This window comes from Scyliorhinus torazame, chromosome 4 (assembly GCF_047496885.1).
Source record: "Scyliorhinus torazame isolate Kashiwa2021f chromosome 4, sScyTor2.1, whole genome shotgun sequence".
Taxonomy (NCBI): Eukaryota; Metazoa; Chordata; class Chondrichthyes; order Carcharhiniformes; family Scyliorhinidae; genus Scyliorhinus; species Scyliorhinus torazame.
The window spans coordinates 270,544,579-270,570,689 of record NC_092710.1 but is presented as its reverse complement, the minus strand read 5'-3'; the positions used below and the strand labels follow the sequence as shown (position 1 = coordinate 270,570,689).

General features: G+C 49.5%; 1 protein-coding gene across 1 annotated transcript in view; it reads right to left on the bottom strand.

The window, feature by feature from the left end:
- The window catches only part of gjb7 (gap junction protein beta 7), a 45,779-nt gene that overhangs the window by 18,617 nt on the left and 1,051 nt on the right, over window positions 1-26,111 (bottom strand). The gene's annotated exons all lie outside the window — the stretch shown is intronic.

The following is a 26,111-nucleotide window of genomic DNA, read 5'->3' as shown; positions in this document are numbered from 1 at the left end:
TGTGGGGGGTGGGGGGTGGTGGGGGTGGGAGGGGGGAGGTGGAGGTGGGGAGGGGGAGGGGGAGGTGGAGGTGGGGGGATGGAGGTGGAGGTGGGGGAAGGGAGGAGGTGGAGGTGGGGGGAGGTGAGGTGTGGGGGGAGGTGGGGTCTGGGGGGGAGGTGGGGGTAGGAGGGGGGGAGGGGGAGGTGGAGGTGGGGGTGGGGGGGTGGAGGTGGGGTGTGGGGGGAGGTGGGGATGGGAGGGGGAGGTGGAGATGGGGGTGTGGAGGTGGGGTGTTGGGGGGAGGTGGGGGTGGGAGAGGGAGGTGGAGGTGGGGGGGTGGAGGTGGAGGTGGGGGGGTGGAGGTGGAGGTGGGGGTGGGGGAGGTGGAGGTGTGTGTGGGGGGAGGTGGAGGTGGGGGTGGAGGTGGAGGTGGGGGGGTGGAGGTGGAGGTGGGGGTTGGGGGGGTGGAGGTCGGGTGTGCGGGAGGTTGAGGTGTGTGTGGGGGGGAAGTGGAGGTGGGGGGTGGAGGTGGAGGTGGGGGTAGGGGGGTGGAGGTGGAGGTGGGGGTTGGGGGGGTGGAGGTCGGGGGTTGGAGGTGGGGTGTAGGGGGGAGGTGGGGGTGGGAGGGGGGAGGTGGAGGTTGGGGGGTGGAGGTGGAGGTGGGGGTGGGGGGTGGAGGTGGAGGTGGGGGTGGGGGGGGTGGAGGTGGAGGTGGGAGTGGGGGGAGGTCGAGGCGTGGGTGGGGGGAGGTGGAGGTGAGGGGGTGGAGGTGGAGGTGGGGGTGGGGGTGGGGGTGGAGGTGGAGTTGGGGGGGGAGGCAGGGAAATGTTATCCAACCTGACCTGGCATCCACAGGAACAGAGAAAAAGGAGAACACAGGTGGAGGACGGGAGGGCCTGATGAAGCGGCAGCGTGCACGAGAAGACAACAGCGGCGAAATACGATCAGGAGAAGCGAGGGGCAACACTGGCACCAGACCCACTCGAGGATTGCCCTCCGGAAGTGCCTCGCCGGCACGAACGGATGCCTATTTACATATATATATATATCATATCCTGTGTACTTAACGGCAAAATATACTCTGTGCAAAAATCCAATAAAAAAACATATCTTTTAAAAAACTGTGGAGAAGACTTGATACTGCGCAATCTGATTGACCATGTCAGCTATGCGGGGGAATGGGTCGCATCGAGCTGCATGTACCGGTTGATGGTCTGACTGTAGTCGATGACCATCTGATGCTTCTTCCCAGTCTTGACGACCACCACTTGGGCTCTCCAGGGGCTGGTACTAGCCTCAATGATCCCCTCTCGTAGGAGTCGCTGGACCTCTGACCTGATAACGGCCCTGTCCCGGGCATTGTATCGTCTGCTCCTAGTAGCGACGGGCTTACAGTCCGGGGTGAGGTTAGCGAAGAGCGAGGCTGGGGCGACCTTAAGGGTCGCGAGGCTACAGACAGTGAGGGGGGGGCGGGGGGGGGGGGGGGGGCAGGGGTCTGCCGAACTTTAAAGTAAGGCTTTGGAGGTGGCACTGGAAGTCGAGCCCCAGTAATAGGGCAGCGCAGAGATGGGGAAGGACGTAGAGTTTAAAGTTAGCGTATTCTCCGCCTTGTACGGTAAGGTCGCGACATAGTACCCCCGGACTTCTACTGAATGTGATCCGGAAGCCAGGGAGATTTTCTGGGTCGCGGGTAAAATTGGGAGGGAGCAGCGCCTTACCGTATCTGGGTGAATGAAGCTGTCTGTGCTCCCGGAGTCGAAAAGGCAGGCAGTCTCGTGCCCGTTGATCCAGACGGTCATCGTAGATTCTGTGAGGTGATGAAGCCGGGACTGGTCGGGCGTGATGGAGCCGGTCGGAGGTAGCGGTGGCCAGCGTACGACCGGGTGAGCAGGGCTCTCAGGAGGCTGCGGAGTGGTCCCAAGATGGCAGCCCCCATGGGTCACGCGTGGCGGGTGGAGTACAAGATGGCATCAAAGATGGCGGCCCCCATGGGTCGCACGTGGCGGGCGACATCGAAGATGGCAGCGCCCATGGGTCGCACATGGCGAGTGGCGCGGCAGCTGGGGGCGGCCCCGACAGGCAGCAGGCAGCGCTGCTGGGCCTAGGAGTTTTAGGGAGCGATCGGGCTTGGAAGGCTTTCGCAAAGTGGCCCTTCCTCCCACACCCGTTGCAAGTCGCGTTCCGTGCAGGGCAGCGTTGTCCGGGATGCTTACCCTGGCCGCAAAAGTAGCACTTCGGGCTTCCGGCGTTGGCGGGCTGTTGCGCGGCACAGGCTTGCGCCGCACTCAAGTTGGATGATGGCGGCGCCCACGAGGTCCACAAGGGTGCCGCGTGGTCGGAGGTGTCGGCCTCCATGTTCTGGAAGACCACCTCCAGTGAGTTTGAGAGCTGCACTGTCTCTGGGAGGCCGAGTGTACCCCCTTCTAGCAATCGCTGGCGGATGTAGTTTGATTTCATGCCTGCGACATAGGTGTCCCTGATCAACAGCTCCGTGTGTTGGGTGGCCGATACCGCCTGGCAAGCACAGTTCCGGCCGAGTACCCGCAAGGCACGCAGGAATTTGGCTTGTGATTCCCCAGGGCATTGTCGCCTCTTGGCAAGGAAGTGCCTAGCATACACCTCGTTTACTGACTTTACGTATTGTCCCTTCAGCAGCATTATCGCCTCCGTGAACGAGGGGCGTCCCTGATGAGAAGGAAAACTTGCGGGCTCATCCGTGCGTTGAGTATCTGCTGCTTTTGGAGGTCGTTGAAGTCTTCGGTGGAGGATCCGAGGTACGCTTCAAAGCAGCTTAGCCAGTGCTCGAATGTTGCAGTGGCGTCGGTTGCCTGTGGGTCCAGCTCCAGGCGATCAGGCTTGAGCGATGAATTCGTCTTAGAAGTTTAGCTTATTAAATTGATGTGCCATCAATGAACACAAGACAAGTAGTGAACATAACTGTAGCTTTAATAAGCTAAACAGAAAGCCTCCTGGCCTCAGATCCCGAACTGGGGCAGAGGTGGAGACCAGCCACCTTTATACCGAGCCCGAGGGGAGGTGGAGCCATCAGGCAGTGGTTTACCACATTACACGTAATACAGTAGCAGTTTACCACAATACACATATATACTACAGTTGTTTACCACGGAAACCATTTGGGCTGTCATAGGATAGATTATTTTCCTGTGTCAATTGCTAAGGGAATCGCAAATGCATTCAGTCCTGTCATTAATTCATCAATTTTCTTTTTGTAAATCTTTTTATTCACCACATTTTCATCATTTTCATCATACAAACAACAAAAGAAAAACAAAGAAACAACAACAAAAGCGACCCCACCAATATACAGCCTGAATTATCGACACGCAAATGCAAAAATTAAGTTAAGAGAACAGAAAAAAAAAAACAAATCCCCCCCCTTAGTATTCAATGGCAACAATTTCCCGAAAGTGCATGATAAACAACCCCCATGAATTGTAGAACTCCTCCTTCGTACCCCTTAGCTCAAATTTCACCCTCTCCAGGGTCAGGAATTCCAGCAGGTCCCCGCGCCAGGCCGAGGCACAGGGCGGAAAAGCTGACCTCCACCCCAGCAGGACCCGCCTACAAGCAATCAGCGAGGCAAAGGCTCAAACGTCTGCCCCCGCTCAAACGCCTGCAACTCGGGCCGGTCTGACACCCCAAAAAACCAGTCTCCAGGTTCACATGCAGCACTCCTAGGAGGAGTTGCCCCCTTGGCCCACCACGAGGTCCACCACGTCAGGGCCACGCTGGTAGAGACCACAAGTGATCCGCGCCCACTTAATTCCCAGTCCCGGGGACCAGAAAATCACGGAGGGCCGGAGAATAGGATGCCGGGCCTGCTACATGGATGCAAATGGATACCCACTTGCATTCAATTACATCCCTCCGTCGGCAAGCAGTTGTGGGCCTCGTTCTCGCCACCAGCGAGAGGTCGGAGCATTGCAATCGGGTCAGCGCCCAGCGTCCATCCTGATTTTACCCCAACCTCCGATTCTCCATTCCATTAGGGAACGCGATCCGGGCATCCCGGGGTGGAGAATCAAAATACCTTTAAATTGATCTGACATTTCAACGTTGTTTTTGTAAATTGATGCCACATTTTGAATGAGGTAACTTCACAGCTGAGTCCAGCTATAGATTAGCATCAAAGCTGTTTTGCTGGCGCTATGTAAATAGTAACAGCTGGCTTTGGTTTTCAAAAGATAATTTGCTTGGAAAATTTGTTAGCAAACTAAATAATCTTTAACAAATATACCATCAAATTTCAGTGCATTCTCTTACTCACAAATTTAATTAGTAGAATAAAGAAACAAATCAGAAACAAATTGTTACTTTTCTGGGATGATTACTTATTTTAAGTGTGGGCAGCACAGTGGTACAATGGTTAACACTACTGCCTCACAGCGCCAGTGACCCGTGTTTAATTCCGGCCTTGGGTGACTGTGTGGAATTTGTATGTTCTCCCAGTGTCTGCATGGGGTTCCTCCCACAGTCCACAGGTTGGGTGGATTTGCCATGCGAAAATTACCCCTTAGTGTCCACATATGCAGGTTAGGTGGGGTTTTGTGGATGGGGCAGGGAGTGGGCCTAGGTGGGGTGTCCTTGCAGAGGATCGATGCAGACCTGATGGGCTTCCTTCTGCACTGTAGGGATTCTATGGGATTAGATTATTTATTATGTACTTTGTAACTAACGTCAAAACTGGCTTTGTGCATATCTCTCTGTTTTGACAAGGAGTTAATTCATCATAAGCAACATATTCAGATATTCTTTTTTCGATATTACACCTGTCTCACTCTGTCAGCAATAACACTGTGACTTTGTCAATTTTCATAATCTCATTAATTAAACAATTGTCACTGGCCTCAAAGCTCCAGGTTCCTGAGCAATGGTGATCTGTCAGTAACTACGTGAGTTCAACTAATTTCGGTATTAATATTTATTTAGCATGGGTTTGTAAAATATTTCATTTTTTATTTGTTTTAATTTCTAAGTTAGCATATACAATATTGAATTTTGCATTTATATTTAATTAATATTACGAATATTAGTCTGGCCTCCTGTCTGATTTAGTGCAGGCTAAGACATTTGTTTTTCTTTCTAAGGTGATTATCTGGACTGCTCAAGGTGAGGATATCAATACTGGAAAATGGATCAACCTTTCACTTTTTGCACCTGTTGCCATTGCCAGGCAACCCTGAGCGAGAGATAAAAGGAAAAATCTTTGTTGGTGTGCATAGATCTAGAGGGCAGCATCATAGAGACCCAAGAAGCAACTGCCAACAGCAAAAGAAGTGTCATCCTTAATACCCTGGTGTCATTTATTCCCAAACATTAACTTTTCATTTCATTTGCCAGTGAATTCATCCCAGGTGTTATGAAGGACATGGGGGATCATCAAGCCTGTGGGTTTCTGGAAATACGAATTACCCTATTGAGCTGGCGGAGGCTTGCTCAACAGGAGATGCATGGCGTGAGTTTAAAACGCACAGTTTTGACCTGGGCGGCATCTCCGTCGGTTCCCCGGGCTGGAACACGAGTGTTGTATGCTGCAGCAATGCCCATTTTGTCAGTGTCAAAAAACAGTGGAGTTTTGACACTCTGTGTCAAAAGGAGTTATCATTAGGAAATTGGCCTTGGTGGAGCTATTACATTTGACGACGAGGAATGAAAGCAAGCTTTCCCAAGCAGCCTTCAGAGTTGATTGCGAGCAACATCTCCGGTAGGAAATCCGGTAAGAAACAAAATGCCTGTTTTCAAAAAACTCAAAACTTATTTAAAAACATTTTTTTTTTTTGAGTTTAGAGTGCTCAATTCTTTTTTTTTTCCAATTAAGGGGCAATTTAGCTTGGAAAATCCATCTACCTGGTATGGAGGGTATTAGCTATGAGGAGAGATTGCATAAACTGGGATTGTTCTCCCTAGATGGAGGCTGAGGGGCGAGCTGATGGAAGTTTATAAAATTATTAGGGGTATAGATAGGGTTGGAGGCTTTTTCCCAGGGCGAAATTGAAAATTACAAGGGGTCACAAGTTCAAGGTGAGGTGGGAGAGGTTCAATGGAGATGTGCGGGGCAAGGTTTTTACACAGTGGATGGTGGTGGCCTGGAATGCACTGCCAAGTGAGGTGGTTGAGGCAAATACGTTAGCGATCTTTAAGACTTATCTGGATAGGCAAATGAAAAGATGGGGTATTGAAGGATACAGGCGGTTGGTCTAGATAGGACACGTGGTCGGCGCAGGCTTGGAGGCCAAAGGGCCTGTTCCTGTGCTGTATTGTTCTTTGTATGCAGCACATCTTTGGGTTGTGGGGGTGAGACCCACGCAGACACGGGGAGAATGTCCAAACTCCACACGGACAGTGACCCGGGGCCGGGATCGCACCCGTATCCTCGGCGGTGTGAGGCAGTAGTGCTAACCACTGCGCCACCATGCTGTCCAACCCAAACCTTATGACATGAAGGGAGAAGACTGGGCCCAATGCACTGAGCTCATGCATTACTTTTCTGGGCTATTGACATTGTAGAAGATGATAAGCAGAAAGTGAATCTACAGACAGCATAGTCCAAAGATGTGCAGGTTAGGTGATTGGCATGATAAAATTGCCCCTTTGTGTTCAAAGATGTGCAGGTTAGCTGGGGTTACAGGGATAGGGCCTGGGTGGGGTGCTCTTTCGGAGGGTCGGTGCAGACTAGATGGGTCGAATGGCCTCCTTCTGCACTGTAGGGATTCTATGGATTCATCAGGGACTTGGATAAGAGGTGCCAGAGCCAAAATCTATGTCGACCATGGTCCTATGCATAAATAGTTCAGAGCAAGACCGGTTCCATATTCCCTGTCGGAGAAGGTCGAGAATGAACTTGGGCGCCTTGTGATGAATGTTAGAACTTCAGATATATATTGTATTATGGGTATCTGGTGCAGAAATGGTTAAAAGCCTGTGTTAATGTGTGTATGTATCTACTGTAGCAAGGGTTTGAAAAATTCTGGTTTAAAAGGCAGGCAGGCACTGGGGCTACAGGTGGGGTAATTAAAGTATCGTAAAAGTAAGATCATCATTCATTACAACCATGTATAGTGTTCACCTAAATAGGGCTAATGGAAATTTGTTTGTAGAAATAAAGTTCCCTGGGGTTTCGAGAATTGAGGGATTGTGGTTAGCCTTAGCAAAATGGTCAGAACTCAGTTAGTGGGATAGAGATGAGGCAGTTAATGGGAACAGCCATGGGCTGAAGCAATCATGTGTTGAGTTCCAATTTAGATCTTGCTGTGAACAGAACAGGAGCTTTTTGCAAAATGCTGGGAGGTTAAACAGTGGTTTGACACAGGCAGGAATATGCAGGCTGTTTCCTGAAGGATCTCTCTCTCAAAGCAGTTTCTCTGTACAGCAAGCATTCCTGTTTGCCAACTGTATGTAAAAGTGGATTTTGACCCGAGACAAGTTTTGCTTGATTTGAGATAAAAAAGATAGCAGTTAGGAGTTAGAGTCATAGAGTCATAGGTGTTTATAGCATGGAAACAGGCCCATAGGCCCAGCAGGTCTATGCTGCCAAGTTTCTATCACTAAGCTAGTCCCATTTGCCTGCATTAGGCCCATATCCCTCTATACCCACCCTGCCCATGTAAAGTGTTTAATTGTATTGTTAAGCATTGTTTAACTGGTAATTGTAAGCTATTTATTTTATGATGTTAAAGTTAGTTTAATACTGTGTTAATAATAGTTTGATTTATTTTACCATTTCCCTATTTGTGCATGGAATCACCCCTGGAGCGAAGTATCCATTCCTCATAGTCTTACAAATTAAATTAAAATGTTGGGGTTTCTGTCTGATATCCTTGTAAATGTTTGGGTCTGGTCCGGGATTGTAATAGCCCGGAAAGTCTGGGTCTGGTCCGGGATTGTAATAGGCTGGAAAGTCTAAGTATAGGAAAACACCTGCAGTTTGCAGAGTGGATGGCGCCTGTTGGCTCTGTCCTTAAACCGGACAAATCAGTCCACCTTTGCGGGGATTATAAGCTTATGGTCAATCAGGTTTTCAAATTGGATAGGTACCCCATGCCGAGAATAGAAGACCGATATGCCAAATGAGCAGATGGCCCGATGTTCACAAAGTTAAATATGAGCCTTGCCTATCTTCAACTCGAATTAGACAAGCCTTCCCGCAAATACGTCATGATCAACACGCATAATGGCCTGTATGAGTATACTCGCTTATCCATTGGCGTCTTGTCAGTGTCGCCATATTCCAAAGGGTCATGGAGAACACACTCCAAGGGTTTCCCAAAGTGGCACTGTACTTGGATGGCGTTTTGATCACACGGAGTTTAGAACAAGTGCACCTGGCAAACCTAGATGTGGTCACGTGATGATATTGGAAAGCAGGGGTGCATCTCAAAAGGGAGAAATGCATTTTCCAAGCGAGCAAAGTGACCTATTAGGGCTATCCGGTGGACAAAAAAGGGCTACATCCAGTGGAGGACAAGGTCAGGGTCATTCAGGAAGCGGCAACTCCAAGAAACATTGTGCAATTGAAATATTTCTCGGGATTAGTTAATTATTATGGGATGTTAATCCAAAATTTAGCCTCCTTGCTGTCTCCACTACACAAAACTACTGTTGAAAGTACGAGAAAAAACTCTCACACCACTGGAAAGACAGAACTGAAAGACCCATCACCAAAACTTGCAGGGCTCTCTCGGACACTGTATAGAGGTACTCTCGAATCGAGAAGGAGGGCTTGGCAGTTGTGATTGGTATAAAATAAAATTACCAGTTCATTTATGGCAGGTGTTTTGTGATGGTAACTGACCACAAGCCCTTATTGGGACTTTTTAAGTGGACTAGGGCGATCACCCTATTACCTCCGCCTGAATACAGCTTTGGATGCTGGATGCTGTTACTTGCAGCTCATGTATATCTCTTAGAACACAATGCTAGTGCCTTGAGTTGCCTCCCGCTGCCCACAAGCCTAGTTCCATTGCTGGCACTGGAAAAAGCCACAATGACCCTGAATTTTTTGGAGACATTACCAGTGTCTGCAAAACAAATCAAGATCTCGACACAAAAGGCCCCAACACTGTCAGAATTGGAGCACATGATTCTGAACTGCGGGGTCTGAGGACAACTGTCCGATAACATGAAACCTTATCTGACCAAGGAAGATGAACTTAGTGTTGAGGACGGTATCATTCTTTGGGGGTCCCGGGTAGACGTTCTCCGCCCTGGGCGGCGCCCAATCCTGCTGGAGCTACATAATGGCTTCTAAATATTGGGACGTTAAGAGTTAAAAGCCTGGTGTATAGTGTGTGGCTGCAGTGATCATGATTTTAAAAGGGGTTTTGTTTGGCTGGAAACCTGAAATGAAAACCGAAAATGCTGGATAAACGCAGCAATTGTTTCAGTTCTGTAGAAGGGTCATATGGACTCAAAACGTTACCTGTGTTTCTCTCTTCACAGGTACTGCCAGACCTGCTGAGTTAGCCAGCATTTTCAGTTCTTATTATAGTTAATTTTGGTTCCCTGAATTTTCCAGCAAGCAGCACAATGAGAACTGAGAGCGGTGAATGGTTAGCAGTTGTGATGCGTGTATAGTTTCCAAAGCAAAGGTTGCAGAGTTTTGCTTTAAGTGTGAACAGGCAAAGAAAAGTGCAGCCATTTTGAAAAGTGCCTCTTTTCCCACACATTTCCATGCAAATGTATTTGCATACCGACACATGCAAAATGTGCCTTGAATCAGCTTAATAGGGCAATGTTTGAAAACGTTTTTTTTTTAAAATACTTAAAAAAATAAAGGAATAAAAAATATTCCTTCCTCAATGTATTTAGGAATAGTAACTTGAACACATGTTGGAAATATTTGAAAATAGATTTGTCACTAAGTAACCTGATTCTAATAGCTGAAAATGGCTTTTTTTTAAAAGCAACACTATTTTGTAGTTAGACTGAGATACAGTAATGATTTATTCAGTAACATTCAAAACCATTTAAAACATACCCCTTAGTACCCTTGCAACCAAAAGTTCCAGCTTAATTTTTAAAGAATCTTCCAATTTCTACAATCGAAAGCCTTTAGCGGAAACTCCCAGTGATGATTAACCTACTCTGGGGCAGTGGCCAATTTTATGCTCAGGGCCTACTTCCAGGATGATTATTTTAAAACTAGCATCAGGGATTACAGAAACTTGAAATGTGCCGAATAAGGAAAAGTATGTGTGCATATCACTGTTAAAGCGTGATATTGCACACATTGAAGAGTTAACTGAACAATAAAACCTACCACTTGCAATATTCATGCCAATACATTTTTACGTCAATAAGTATATTTTCAGTTGAATAATATTAACTGAGTCAAAAAATCTGGGCGCGATCTAAGTTTCTTAGTGTCGTTTGTGGCGGGTTTTGCTGGTAGCTTCCCGTTGGCTCTGTTGGCGAGTTCCCGACCACTATCTGACCACATTTAGATCCTAATCTAAGCAAATAGGAACAGAGGGCGGCACAGTAGCACAGTGGTTAGTACTATTGCTTTACAGCGCCAGGGTCACTGTCTGCGCAGAGTCTGCACGTTCTCCCCGTGTCTATGTGAATTTCCTCCGGGCGCTCCGGTTTCCTCCCACAAGTCCCGAAAGCTTGTTAGGTGAATCAGACATTCTGAAATCTCCCTCAGTGTACCCGAACAGGCACCGGAGTGTGGAGACTCTGGGATTTTCACAGTGACTTCATTGCAGTGTTAATGTAAGCCTACTTTTGTGACAATAAAGATTATTATTACTGTTCATGTGGTGTACAAGGACTTTCAGAAAGACGTGCTGTTAGGTGAAGTGGACATTCTGAATTCTCCCTCTGTGTACCTGAACAGACACCGTAGTGTGGCGACTAGGGGATTTGCACAGTATCTTCATTGCAGTGCTAATGTAAGCCTACTTGTGACACTAATAAAGATTATTATTAGCAAGTGCATTTAGTCATGTGTTTCCAGTGCTCGCAGCATGCCAGGCTGGTGCCAAGCTGACATTATTCGTGCAGTGGTGATAAGGCCGAGGGGTGCACTGCGCGGCTGTGGGTGGTGCGTGGGTGCCCAGAGACCCCCTTATAGTGAGTTGGGGGGGTTTGGGCATCGCGTCGGGAGCTCAAGCGATCAGGACGCCATTTGAAAATGGAGTCTCAATCTCTCGCTGCACTGAGGAGTTCCGGCGAGCGGAGCTCCTCAGTGCAGATGACGGGGCTGACTGCGGCCTGGGGTGATTGTTCCCTGCTGGGGTAACTAACCAGATGGGTGTTAGATAACAGGGTGTTTTGCGGAGAAGTGAGTACTGGGAAACACTGGCTAAATGTGCTCGCTAGAGGGCTCTGATCCCATTGGTTAGATCGGGCCCATTAACTCCCCAAGCTGGAAACACATTAACTCCCCTGGGACTCTGCCAAATCAAACGACATTGCATTAGCCCAATCTCTTGACTCTGGTCAATTTCACCTCTGGCTCCTAAACACTTTCTGGTCTTGCAAAACAAGACTCTTTTGAAAACATGACCACTGCAGTCAAACACACTCTAACCCAGGCTTCCAACCCACAAATTGCCAAATGTTTATAACTCAATATATCTACAATCCTACCTTCGTCACAGTATATCCTTGGGCCCTTCCCTCAAAGAATATTTTGCATCTTTTCATCATGAAATCTAATTAAGTATGTGTTTTTGTGCCTTCTTTACCTCCCATTTGTTTCAAATTCCAATTGAATGACTTGGCAGATCCAACTGTTAGCTTTTCATATCATGAGGTGGATTATTGTAAATCGGTTTAATGCTGAAAGCCATTACCTGGACAGGGTGTGATTCCTTTTGTTCAACAGACATGGAATGCACATTTAACTTCTCCCATTGAGGGTGGAATCTGACCACCTTTGAAAATATTCCTCAATCGGGGTCAAATGCGGTCAGTTAGCAGTGTGAACTCGCCGACAGGTCCGGCGGGAAACTCCCTGCAAAACCCGCCACAACTTTTATTATAGCAAGGCTATCTTGTTGGGGGTCAATGATTATAGTTGATTTCAGAATTGAACACTGGGGAGGAGATCATTATTACTTTATAAATCTGTATTTGTGCAGCGTACCATTCTGTCACACATTCATACCAACCATGCTGTTGAAATAACACATTGACCTTTAAGTAACAATGCAACTTCTTTAATAATAATGTTGAAGAAAACCTCCACCCTTTGAGTGATTGATTGTGGGTGGGATTTTCCCAATTCCAGTGAATTTTCAAAGTGTTGGCGAGGATCACACAGCAAACCTGGGGGGGAGGGGCCCTAAACTCACCAGCAAAAGCTTTAAGTGGAGTTGAAGGCCCCCGTTCCCCAGACATCTGGATCCCCGACAGTTGAGTGGGACACCTCCAACACTTGAACTCAGAGGGCCAACCTCACCCCCGCTACTCAATGGTTGGGTTACCCCTCTCTCCAGATGCAGGCATCAGGGTGAACTGACCCCCCCCATATTCACTGGCATCAGGGCACCCCCGACCCCCATTCTCAGTGTTTGTCCCAACCTCCCCCACTGCCATGCAGGCATAACCCACCTCCACCATCACACCCTCCCCCCACATTATGGACCCCCCCCCTCCAAGCGGTTTGCACTAGAGGCCCCGCCCCTGGCCCCACCCTGGCACTGTCCACAAAGTGCCAGGTTAGCACTGCCAGGTTGGCAGTGCCATGGGGCAGTGTCCTGCCTACGTCTTCACCACCAAGAGGCTATACTCACCTCCATGCCCCCGCCACGGTCATCACAATTGATTTCTGTTTTTGAAGACCCGCTGGCATGACATCACACTGGGGAGGGAAAATCTGACATTGCCCGAAGATACAGCATCAAGCCAGTTAATGACATTTAAATCCATTCAAATTCATGGAAATCAGGTTCACACCCTTTCTGGGTGTGAACCCAATTGTATCATTGGGGAGGGCCGGGGCGCCGGTAAATCTCGCTACGTAGATCCCATTATGGCCCTCTCGTGGGATTTTGTGGCCATAATGGATTTGCGCACACGATGAGTGGACCCAGAGAATTGTGCCTATATGTCGAAAATATTATTAAACCTCATCAATTAAGTTGTGAACTGTGAGATAAAAAGTTTGTCAGTTCAGTTACTTTCCATTGGGAATAATGAAAATGAGGTTCTGCTGCTGTGTGTTACTTTGGTGGCACCCCCTCTTCTTTTCCTCTGGTCGCAACCTGCCTTGGTAAAGATATATATTCCTTTCCTTCAGATGTTATCTTGGAATCACAGGATCCCAATATGCAGAAGGAAGCCATTTGGCCCATCGAGTCTGCATCAACCCTCCGAAAGAGTACTCTACCCATGACTATTACCCGGCCCTATCCTCAGAACCCCGTAACCTAACCTGCACATCCCAGGACACTAAGGGGCGATTAAGCATGGACAATCCACCTAACCTACACATCTTTGGACATCCGGAGCACCCGGACATGGAGAGAAAGTCCAAACTCCACACAGTCACCCGAGGCCAGAATTGAACCCGGGTTCCTGGTGCTGTGAGGCAGCAGTGCTAACCACTGTGTCACTGTGCTCAGAAGAAGACACCTATAGATGTATTTCAAAGTATCTTGTCATAAACAAACACTCAGCTTTCTAAATGTATTAATACCAAATTGAACAAGAACAAACCGATAAGGACAAATGAATGGGCAGAATTTTACAACACCTCTCGCCGGTGGGAGTTTCCGTTCCGGCCAAATGCATTGGCGTTTAGGACTGCTCGCTGCGTTTTCCGGCCCTACACTGGCCACGTCGAAGCAGTAAAATTCTGTCCAAGGTGTGTTTTGCTATCAGCAAAACAAATGAGGCAGTTACTGTCTCGGCTAAAAATACCAGAACAGGTTCTTGCTCTCCTCCAGAGACAATGACACATCTCACAAACCCGTTCAATTAACAACAATTATAGTAATGAGCGGTTGGTTATTGTTCTCACTGTTTTCAAACTCAAGAGCAAAGTACCACATTCTCTTCATAACTTTCATTCCTTTGCTCTTTCAGCAGCAAAAATAATCATCCTGTTGCAAGCAATAATTGAGACTGGTTTTAACTTGCGAGCACAAAACGTATGCCTGTGTATGTGCATGTATGTCATTTAGATTTGTTTAATAGAATCGTGGAATTTTACTTCAAATAGGTCATTCAGCCCATCGTGCCTGTGTTGGTTCTTTGAAATTACTGTCCCAATTCCCTACTCGTTCCCCAGAGACCAGACGTGTTCTCCAATTCGTGTGTCAATTTCTGTCATCCATGTGCATTAGACAGAAACCAACATTTTCCAAAGGTGTTGATTAGTAAATTCGTGCATTCTCATTTAACTCCTGGTACCTGGGTTTGGAACCAACTTGGATGAAATTGCTGCAGGAATTCAGTTTAATCGCTATGACCCTATTTCTGAATAGGTGTGTAATCATGGCACAAATGAGTACTAAACTGGAAATTTAACTCAGCAACACAACAAAGTTAATAGGCTTAGAAATTATACTTATTCAGAGCGATTCATAGAATTCCGATAGTGCATAAGAAGGCCATTCGGCCCATTGGGTCAGCACCCACCCTCTGAAGGACCACCCTACCTAGGCCCACTCCCGCAGCCTATCCCAGCAACCCACCTAATCTGCACATCTTTGGACACTGGCAACTTAGCATGGCCAATCCACCTACCTGCACATCTTTGGACTGTGGGAGGAAACCGGAGGAAACCCACGCAGACACGGGGAGAATGTGCAAAGTCCACACCGACAGTCACCCATGGCTGGAATTGAACATGTGTCCCTGGTGCTGTGAGGCAGCAGTGCTAATCACTGTGCCACCAAGCAGCCCAATGTAAAGCAGAGTGGCTGCTGTTTGTGCTGAAATGGAAGCTGCGACATTAACCATCAGACAGCATCATGATTGAGTCCATAAGTATGTGCAGAGAGAGCAATTAATAAAGCATATATTATTCTGGGCTTTATTAAATGGGGTATGGAGTACAAGAGCAGGCCGGTTATGCTGAACAAGACACTAGTCAGAACTCACCTAGAGTATAAAACTGTCACATACTTCAAGCAGAAAAAGGTGGCATCTCAAATTTCCATAGCTAAATCATTTATATATTTAGTGGCCCCAGCATTTTCTGCCATTCTGGAAAATAGTGGGAGGATTAATATAGCCAACACTGCTAGGTTGGAGACTGCAGTGGAAAATCTGAAGCATGGAAACTCTAACCTATCTAAAAATGTCGACATGTCCAACCCTTCCACTGAGGGCTCTGACCTATAAAGACTCTTGTAAAAAGCCTCAAACACCACGTTAACTTTATCTGGGATGGAAACCAAGCTGCCACTTGAGTCGCTAACCAGAATAATCCCCCGGGAGGCCGTCTGCCACCTCAGCTGATTAGCTAACAGACGACTTAGCCTTCTCCCCATACTCATAAAAGATCCCCCTCGACCGTCGCAAACTGCCTCACTGCCTGGCCTGTCGACAACAGATCGAACTGCCTCTGCAGCGTTTTCCTGCTCACCAGAAGCTCTGGGGTAGGGTCACACAATACCTGCGGTCCACCTCCAAGATATCATCCACCAACCACGGCCATTCTGCCATTACCTCCCTATCCAAATGTACCTTATATGATACAATCTCTCTTCTAATAACCGCTTTCAAGGCTTCTCAAAGCGTGGAGGGCGAGACAGACTGATACCTTTTAAATTCTACATACTCATCAATGACATGTGCCCACAGAACCACACCAGATATCTACCCACCAGAAAAAGTCGATCTGGAATGAACCTTGTGGACTGGAGAAAAGAACGACTTCGGCCTAGAACGATCCAACTTTGCGTCAAGTATGCAATTTAAATCATCCGCCGAAATGCATTAACCATTCACTATGTTTGTAACTGTATCATGCTGTTGCTCATGCGGGCTCCACCTATGGTCCATTGTAAGGTATTACCTGTGATGTATCATGTTGGTGCCTTTGTGGACTCCGCCCCTGGCTCCTCCCCTTGAGGGGAGGTATAAAGAGCAGTAGCCCTGTAGGCGGCTCGCAGTAGCAAAGCAGTCGCAGGCATGCACTGTTCTAGTCGATTAAAGCCACGGTTTACTTCTACTCCTTGTTTCGTGTGAATTGATGGTCGCATCAATTTAATCGACTACAACACCACAATGGAATCGGCCCTCAAACCTGACCGACTGGAACTCGACCCGCAAGCCGCTGAGGCGGAAGGAATTTTTTGGAACTGGCTCCGCTGTTTCGAGGCCTACCTCGCAGCCTCCTCCTCGCCTTCCGTCTCCGACGATCAGAAGCTGAGCCTCCTCCACGCCCAGGTGAGCCATCGAATCTCTGTTCCACACGAGGAAGCTTCCACCTACGCAGACGCGCTCGTGATGTTGAAGCGCCTATATGTAAGGCCAGTGAACAAGCGCGGCATCTCCTCACTACGCGCCGCCAACACCCCGAGGAATCGCTGGAGGAGACCTATGCGACCTCAAAATCCTTGCGCGAAGTTGCAACTTACCAGGCCGTTACGGCTACTCAACATATGGACCTCGTAGCCCGGGATGCCTACGTGGCTGGAGTCCGGTCCAACTACGTGAGACAGCGCCTACTCGAGAGGAGTGCCCTAGACCTGGAAGAGACGGTAAAGCTAGCCTCCTACCTAGAAGTAGCGTTCCAAAGCCTCAACACGTTCCATTCTGATCATGCGACCTCCTCGTGGACCCCAGACCAAAGAGTACCCCAGGCCTGTGCCGCGCGGCTGCCTGCCCAACACGGGGGGCTACCCTGCTACTTCTGCGGCCAGCATCAGCACCCCAGACACCTCAGGCCCGGAACGCGAACTGCAGCGACTGCGGGAAAAAAAGGACATTTTGCTAAGGTTTGCCTGACCAGGTCCAAACCCTCAAAATCGCAGGCCCGGCCCTCAGACTCTCAGGTCCGCAGATCCCGCTTTCCTGCCGGCTATGCCCCCGGACGCGTCATCGGCCTTGCGCTGTCCGTGGGGGCAGCCATCTTCAAGCCCGCGCAACATGTGCGAATCACGGGGGCCGCCATCTTGGCCATCCTCGCCCACGCGGCCTGCCACGTGCAACTCGTGGGGGCTGCCATCTTGGACGGCATCTTCCTCGCCGCCCGACACGTGCGACTGATGGGGGCAGCCATCTTGGGACCACCCCAGCACTTCCGACCACACCGGCTACCCGCAACTCAGCGCAGTCACCCTGGACCAGTCGCGACCCAAACCCCTCCGGAGCTCCATGATGACCATCCGGGTAAATGGACATGAGACACCTTGCCTGTTCGACTCCGGGTGCACGGAGAGCTTTATTCACCCAGACATGGTAAGATGCTGCTCGCTCCCAATCTTCCCGGCACACCAAACCATCTCCCTCGCTTCTGGGTCGCGCTCGGTGCAGATCCGGGGGTGCACCACCGCAACCCTAGCAATACAGGGCGCCGAGTACGCCGATTTTAAGCTATATGTACTCCCTGACCTCTGCGCTCCTCTCCTGTTGGGAGTGGATTTCCAGTGTAACCTCAAGAGCCTGACACTGAAATTCAGCGGGCCCCTACCCCCACTCACCGTATGTAGCCTCGCAACACCAAAAGCCGACCCTCCCCCGCTCTTCGCAAACCTCACCGCCAACTGTAAGCCAGTCACCACCAGAAGCAGGCGGTATAGCATTCAGGACAGGACTTTTATCAGGTCCAAGGTACAATGACTATTGCGGAAGGGGATCATCGAGGCCAGCAATAGCCCCTGGAGAGCTCAGGTGGTGGTCGTCAGGACCGGGGAAAAGCACCGGATGATTGTAGATTACAGCCAAACCATAAACCGGTACACGCACCTCGATGCGCACCCCTTCCCCGGATTGCAGACATGGTTAACCAGATTGCGCACTACCGGGTGTTCTCCAAAGTGGATCTGAAGTCTGCGTACCACCAGCTCCCAATCCGCCCGGGGGACCGCCACTACACGGCCTTTGAGGCAGACGGCCGTCTTTTCCACTTCCTCCAGGTCCCCTTTGGCGTCTTTCAAAGAACCATGGACCGAATGTACGGGCTGCGGGCTACGTTTCCGTACTTGGACAATGTCACCATCTGCGGCTATGATCAGCAGGACCACAATGCCAACCTCCAGAGATTTCTCCAGACCACCCAAACCCTTAACCTCACTTACAACAAGGAGAAATGCGTTTTCCGCACAACCAAGCGAGCCATCCTCGGCTATGGAGTTCTAGGACCCGACCCTGACTGTATGCGCCCCCTCCTGCAACTCCCCCTTCCCCACTGCCCCAAGGCCCTGAAGAGGTGCCTCGGGTTCTTTTGCTATTACGCCCAGTGGGTCCCCAACTATGCGGACAAAGCCCGCCCACTAATCAAAGCCACCACCTTCCCACTGGCGGCCGAGGCCCGTCAGGCCTTCAGCTGCATCATGGCGGATATCGCCAAAGCCGCGATGCGTGCAGTGGACGAGTCCCCCCCCCTTCCAGGTGGAGAGCGACGCGTCAGAGGCAGCCAGGCCAGTAGCATTTTTTCACGCACCCTCACCGCCTCTGAAATTCGACACTCCTCGGTCGAAAAAGAAGCCCAAGCCATCGTGGAAGCCGTGTGGCACTGGAGGCACTACCTCGCAGGTAGGAGGTTTACCCTCGTCACTGACCAAAGATCAGTAGCCTTCATGTTCGATAATACGCAGCGGGGCAAAATCAAGAACGATAAGATCTTGAGGTGGAGGATCGAACTCGCCACCTATAATTACGACATAGTATTATGGTATTATCAGGTATTGCAGTAACCGAGAGATTGTAGACCATTGGGTAAACCCAGGAGTTTACCATTGGCTGTTTGGTATGTAGCTCCGCCCTGACAGGCAGGATATAAGAACCGGTGCCATCCCAGCAGCCCTCATTCGATACCGAAGCTGCTGGGGAACAGATCTAGTCAATTAAAGCCTTCAGTTATGTTACAGCCTCGTCTTTGAGTTTAATTGATCGTGCATCAAGTATATCGTCCTGGGAAGCTCAACGAGCCCCCATATGCCCTGTCCCGCGGCACATGCGCCAGCGCGCAAGAGGACCGACTCCGGGCTATCCACGCTGACCTCTGCCACCCAGGGTTCACCCGGCTTCTCCAATACATCAAGGCCCGGAACCTTCCCTACTCCACTGAGGAGGTCAGAGCCATGACCAGGGACTGCCCGATCTGCGCGGAGTGCAAGCCGCACTTCTATCGACCGGATAAGGCCCACCTGGTAAAGGCATCCCGTCCTTTTGAGCGCCTCAGTATCGATTTCAAAGGGCCCCTCCCCTCTACCACCGCAACACATATTTCCTCAACATCATTGATGAATTCTCCCACTTCCCCTTTGCAATCCCCTGCCCCGACATGACCGCCGCCACCGTCATTAAAGCCCTACATAGTGTTTTCACCCTGTTTGGTTTCCCCACATATGTTCACAGTGACCGGGGCTCGTCGTTCATGAGCGACGAATTGCGTCAGTACCTGCTCAGTAAGGGCATCGCCTCGAGCAAGACTACTAGTTATAAACCCAGAGGAAACGGGCAGGTGGAGAGGGAGAACACGACGGTCTGGAAGACTGTCCTCCTGGCCCTATGGTCTAGGAATCTCCCAGTTTCCCACTGGCAGGAGGTCCTCCCCGACATGCTCCACTGCATTAGGTCCTCCTTTGCACGGCCACAAACAGGACCTCTCATGACCGCTTGTTCGTTTTCCCCAGGAAATCCACCTCCGGGGCCTCGCTTCCATCCTGGCTGAAGACACCGGGGCCCGGCCTACTCCGCAAATGCGTCAGGAGCCATAAGTCCGACCCCCTGGTTGAGAGGGTCCAGCTCCTTCACACCAACCCCCAGTACATATACATTGAACACCCCGACGGCCGACAGGATACGATTTCCCTCTGGGACCTGGCACCCGCAGGCTCCACTACCACTGCCACCCCAACTTACCCCACCCAACCTATGCTGACCAGTGCCCCCACCCCTACATGGCACCCGCACCCCTTCCCACCCCCCATTCCCTCTTCACCGACCCACAGGAACGAAGCTCCGGAAGACACGCTCCCGGAGTCTACGTTTGTACCCGCACCGGCAACGTCATTACCCACGCCCACACAGATGAGTTTGATACCCGGGCCAGCTGCGATACGAGAGCTCCGGCGATCACAGCGCACGATCCGTGCGCCGGACAGGCTGAACTTGTGAACCCTTCACCCCCGCCGGACTTCATTTTTTAACAGGGAGTAAATGTGGTGAATATATTGCTGTAACAATTCACCATGTGCATCTGTATTACACTGTTGCCCATGAGGGCTTCACCTATGGACCATTGTAAGGTATTACCTGTGATGTATCATGTTGGTGCCTTTGTGGGCTCCGCCCCTGGCTCCTCCCCTTGAGGGGATGTATAAAGAGCAGTAGCCCTGTAGGCAGCTCCCAGTAGCAGAGCAGTCGCAGGCAGGCACAGTTCTAGTCGATTAAAGCCACAGTTTACTTCTACTCCTTGTTTTGTGTGAATTGATGGTTGCATCACTGCTGTTATTAGTTTTAAATCACCAGGATCGATTTACAGTCTTTTGATTACAGAGAGAGATTCATACACCTTCTGGCTGTGACTGCAGCTATCCAGCTCTGAAAACGAAACTAAAATACACCCTGCAGCCTGCTCAAAAATGAAAGTAAAAAGCTAACAGACAGCCCAGCTCCACCCACTCTCTGACATCACTGCAGTAGTAAACACCCATTTCCTAAAGGTACTCTCCCTACAGATATTTATACACATACCCATTTATAAACACCCATTTCTTAAAGGAACTCCGACGTGACACCTCCCCCCAAGAAAAAAATAAACCATCAAGTTCAAGATGGTTTCATTTTTCACCTTTTCACTATCCTTTAAGAAATGCACACAGTAAATATACATTTTTGTTTCAAAAAACAACACGCAAACAGGTATAATAATATAGTCCATTTTTTTTTCTTCCTCCAACTGAAATTGCTTCCGTTCATCATATTCGTGACACAGCATCGGCTATCACGTTTTCATCTTCCTGCCACATGTACTATTTTTAAATGAAATGACTGCAACAATAAACTCCAGCGAAACATCCGTGCATTGTTATTCCAGAATCGCACCAAAAACGTCAAAGGATTATGATCAGTATATAGAATGGTGCCAGATGGATTGCTTGTCACATAAATGTGAAAATGTTGCAAAGCCAGCACCAAACTCAAAGTCTCCTTCTCAATCGTGGAATACTTTTTCTGGTGAGAGTTCAATTTCTTTGAAAAATAACCAATAGGCCGCTCTCGCCCTTCGTCGTCGTCTTGTAGAAGCATCGCTCCTACACCCACATCACTCGCAACAACAGCCACTGTGAATGGTTTGGTATAATTTGGCATGGCTAACACAGGAGCAGTGGTTAACACAGCCTTCAGGCCGTCAAAAGGCTGTTGACACTCCGCTGTCCACTGGAATTTGTTACGCTTATTGAGCAAGTCTGTCGGTGGAGCGACCACACTGCTAAAATTGGGTACAAACTTCCGGTAAAATCCACTCATACCAAGAAATCGCATTATTTCTCGTCTTGTCGAGGGTGTCGGAAACTCCCCAATAACTTTTGTTTTCACATCCCGTGTGAACAGTCAACCCTGTCCAATTGTATGGCCAAGGAAAGTGACTTGGGCCTTTCCAAATTCACTTTTGGCTAGGTTTATCACCAAACCCGCCTCCTGAAGTCAATCGAATAACTCCATTAGATGTTCAAATGTTCTGTCCATGTCTGGCTAAAATTACCAGATCGTCAATGTATACCGCACAACTGGACGACTTTGTTAGTTAACCGTTGAAATGGGGCTGGGGTGTTTTTCATGCCAAATGGCATAACTTTGAATTGGTATATACCATCTGGAGTCACAAAAGCTGAAATCACCTTCGCCCTTTCGGAAAAAAGTCCCTGCCAGTAACCTTTAAGTAAATCCAGTTTGGAAATAAAAGCTGATTGTCCCACTTTCTCAATGCAATCCTCCAAACGTGGGATAGGATAAGAGTCCATTCTTGTAACTGCATTAACCTTTCTATAGTCTACACACAACCGTTGGATACCGTCTGATTTTGGTACCATCACTATGGGTGAGCTCAATTGGCTGCAACCCACTTCAATTATGCCATTTTTAAGCATACTCTCAATCTCTTTATTAACCTGTGCCAATTTTAAAGGGTTAAGTCTATATGGATGTTGTTTGATTGGAACAGCATTTCCCACATCTACATCATGTATAGCCATTTTAGTACTTCCCAATTTATCTCTACAAACTTGCCCACGTGATATCAATCACTCTTTCAAGTCAGTCCGTTTTTCCTCTGGAAGGTAACTCAACAGTTTATCCCAATTTTTAAGAACATACTCATTTTCCAATTTAATTTGAGGTATGTCAAATTCACAGTCATCTGGATTTGGTTTGTCACTTTGAGTTAGAATCGTGAACAAGGATTCCCACTCCTTTGTGCTTCTGATTTCCTAAGCATTTCGCCATTTAGAAAATAGTCTATGCCTAAATTCCTCCTTCCAAAGTGCATAACCTCACACTTTTCCACATTGTATTTCATTTGCCACTTCACTGCCCACTCTCCTAGCTTGGCCAAATTCTTCTGCAGCCCCTTGCTTCCTCAATACTGCCTGCCCCTCTGCAGATCTTTGTATCATCTGCATTATGGGACTTCCTCTTGTGCAAGGATGCGCCTGATACAGTTTAAGGTGGTGCACAGGGTGCATATGACTCGAGCGAGAATGAGTGGGTCCTTTCAGGGGGTAGCAGATGAGTGTGAGTGGTGTGGGCGGGGGCCAGCGAATCACTCGCACGTGTTTTGGGGTTGCAGAAAATTTGGAAGATTCTGGGCGGGAGTGTTTGCGGTCTTAGCTAGGATAGTGGAGGAAGAGGTGGACCCAGACCCACTGGTGGTGATATTTGGGGTTTCAGAAGCCGGTGCTCATGGAAAGGAGGAAGGTCGATGTCGTGGCCTTCGCCCCTCTGATTGCACGGCAGCAAATTTTACTGGAGTGGCGGTCGGCATCGCCACCGGGGGTAGCAGCATGGTTGGGTGACCTGTACGACTTCCTGCAGTTAGAGAAGGGAAAGTATGAGTTAAGGGGCTCAGCAGGGGAGTTTGAGAAAATGTGGGGGATATTTGTGACCATATTTGAGGACCTATTCGTCGCAGGGGAGTGGGGTGATGGGGGGAGGGGGGTTGGGGGTGAAAAAGGGGACAAATCTGTACAGACTGTATAGTTGATTGTTGGGAAGTATGTCTCCCGGGGTGTTTATTTGCTGTAACCTGCTTTGATACATGTTTGTAATAAAATATGTTTTAAAAAGAAAAAAACAATGCTGCCCGGGGGGCAGTGGCAGCGGCCATCAGTGCAGACGGCTTGACCAGAAGGACTTGACAGCTTGACAGTGTGGCAAGAAGACCAATAACCTCCACCGGGCCGCAAGAGTGAGTTGACACCGGCCCCCTGGCATCAGTTCCATCTGCCACCACACTGACCTTGTTTCCCCCCCCTCCCCCCCTCAAACGGGTCGGCAGATGGCATCCCGCAGCTCACCCCACTCCCCACCCACAGCATAGCACCTCGGTTGTGCTCAGCACACCGTAGCACCCACCAGCACCAACCATCCATTCCCAGAGATGGTGCTCACTCTTGTCACCTGCCGTAGACGCCCCCTGATGCATAAGGCATGCTGCTCACAATGCCTCTCCGTGCCCCGACAGGAGAAGCTAGCCCATAGGTGGGAGAGGGCCCAGACACGCAGCGGGGTGCCGGACATCAGAGTCCTCACCATTTATGAGGAACGTGCCCTGGAGATCGTGGGGTTGGCCGAGGGGAGAGCAGTCACCAACAGCGAGGTTGGTCTACGTCGCAGAGGTGAGGATCCACTGCCGCTTCACACTGACCACATGTCCATTCCCTCGCAGGATCTCCATCTTATGAGGCCAGGCCATCCAGGGTGGCCCCTTCATCCCCCTCCCCCCACCTCCACCACCAAGAGAACACCTCGGAGGAGAGCTCCAAAGAGACCACCATCGAGGCGCCACAGCACTCACCACCACCTTCCTCCAGGGCAGAGACACACACCTCGGTAGGTGACATTAGTGGATACCACACAGTTGCTGATGCATATCAGGTGGAGGCAGGGGCATCCAAGGGAGTCTGCAGCCGGAGGTCTGCCGGATCCAGGACAGTGCTGAGTCGCAGTCAGATGCCGAGCCTCTGGATAAGGTTATCCCTGAGCTGATGCAGACGCAAGTGCTTGGCCATGACAGTCAGGAGAGGATGTCGTCAACACTTCATCTTGTGCTTAGCCGATTGGAGGTGTCCCAAAGGCTACGGGCGCAGGAGATGATGCCAACAATGCGTGGCACCAAGGCCAACACTGCTAGGGTGGCAACCACAGGGAAAGCCTGTTGCATGACATCAGCACCTTGAGTGCTGGTATCCAAGGCATGGCTCAGTCTGTGAAGACCATGGCTGAGGGCCTCAACATCATACCCCAGTCAATGGGGAGCGTGTACCAGATGCATGTGGACATTGGCAGGGCACTGTAGGGCATGGCCCAGTCACTGAGGAGCATCACTGAGTGCCCTTGAGCTGCATGTCCAAAAACTAAAATGGCTACTCACCTCCTCCGATCCCATCAGCAGCCATCTCACTAGGTTCACGTTTTTTAAATAGGTGTGCTAAATGTCACCCGCATAACCTCTCGCTGGGGAGCCAGTTAAATCCTGGGAGGCCGTTAGGCTGGGCGTCCATCTCGTTAATGAGATAGAGATTGCCCTTAATTGGTGATTATTAATTTCTCGCTACGCCCAGGCAGGATCCGGCACCTGCCAACAGGAGCGTGACGTTTAGATCGCAAACTGATCAGCACCCGGCGCGGATTCCAATTTCAGCCTCTCACACAATTTAACCGGCTCGCAAGGATCCGCGGTGGGTGCAATGCGGCCGGTAAATCATGCCCATCATTGGACAACCTGGCATGTAGTTCCAGGGACTAGCCAGTAGTTGGAAAAAATGGAAGGTTCATCTGAAGCTACAAGTTGTTGCTGATGACAACCATGCAGGTTAGTTTCCTGTCCACATAGTGAGGCTTGCTAGCCACCTGACGGCATGTGTCTGATGGGGACAGTGTACCGAGTGATATGAGGCTTCTATTGTGGACTGCACTGATGTTGCGATACTGCCTGAGAACAGTTCCTGTCAGTTTTTCAGGGTGTGGTTCAAACTTTGTAAGCAAACATTGTTGACAGCGAGATCAGATCATGTTACAGCATTTGATCCATCCACTGAGTTGCTGGCTCACAGATCACCCACGCACCCTCCCTCAAATTTAACTCAGTGCCTAAGAATAAAATATTGTGATTCCAAATAAACGCACTGTGACTGGGCTCTCTAGCCTGAATTTACAAATGTGTGCTCCTGCGCAGATTTCCATGTGGATGTCTAATTTGTCGGATTTATCAAGAAAAGTTGAGATGATCTTGCCGTGCTGTTTGGCTGCAGCATACACCAACTCTATTTGAGGTTGCCAGGCAACACCTGCCACCACCACCACAACCACACCCTACCCTCCACCACCACCAAATGCCTCAGTAAAATTGCCTTAAGGTGTCTAAATGAGCCATGCATATCAATAGGGCTCCAGGTTTGATCCTGGGTCTGTGACCTGTGCTATAATGGATCTTCGAACCTTTGGGCTGAGATGGGGGAGGTGGTGGGATGCGGGTTGGGGCGAGGTGGGGGGGAGGGGGGGGTGGGTGGGGGGGTGGCGGCAATGTTCATAGCAGGGTGTGGGGCAGAACGTCCAGCAGAGCTCCTGATTTGCATCTGTTGAGGAAAGGGCACATCTGTGGACCCTGAATGAGGACAGCATTATGCTCCACAATGATACCTATAATAATTAAATCACTTGCTCCAGCCACTGGGTGGGTTCAAACATCAAAAGAAAGAACACTTGGTAAAAGAATAATGGACGACCAGTGCCCCCAGAACTATGAGTCATGAGAGGAT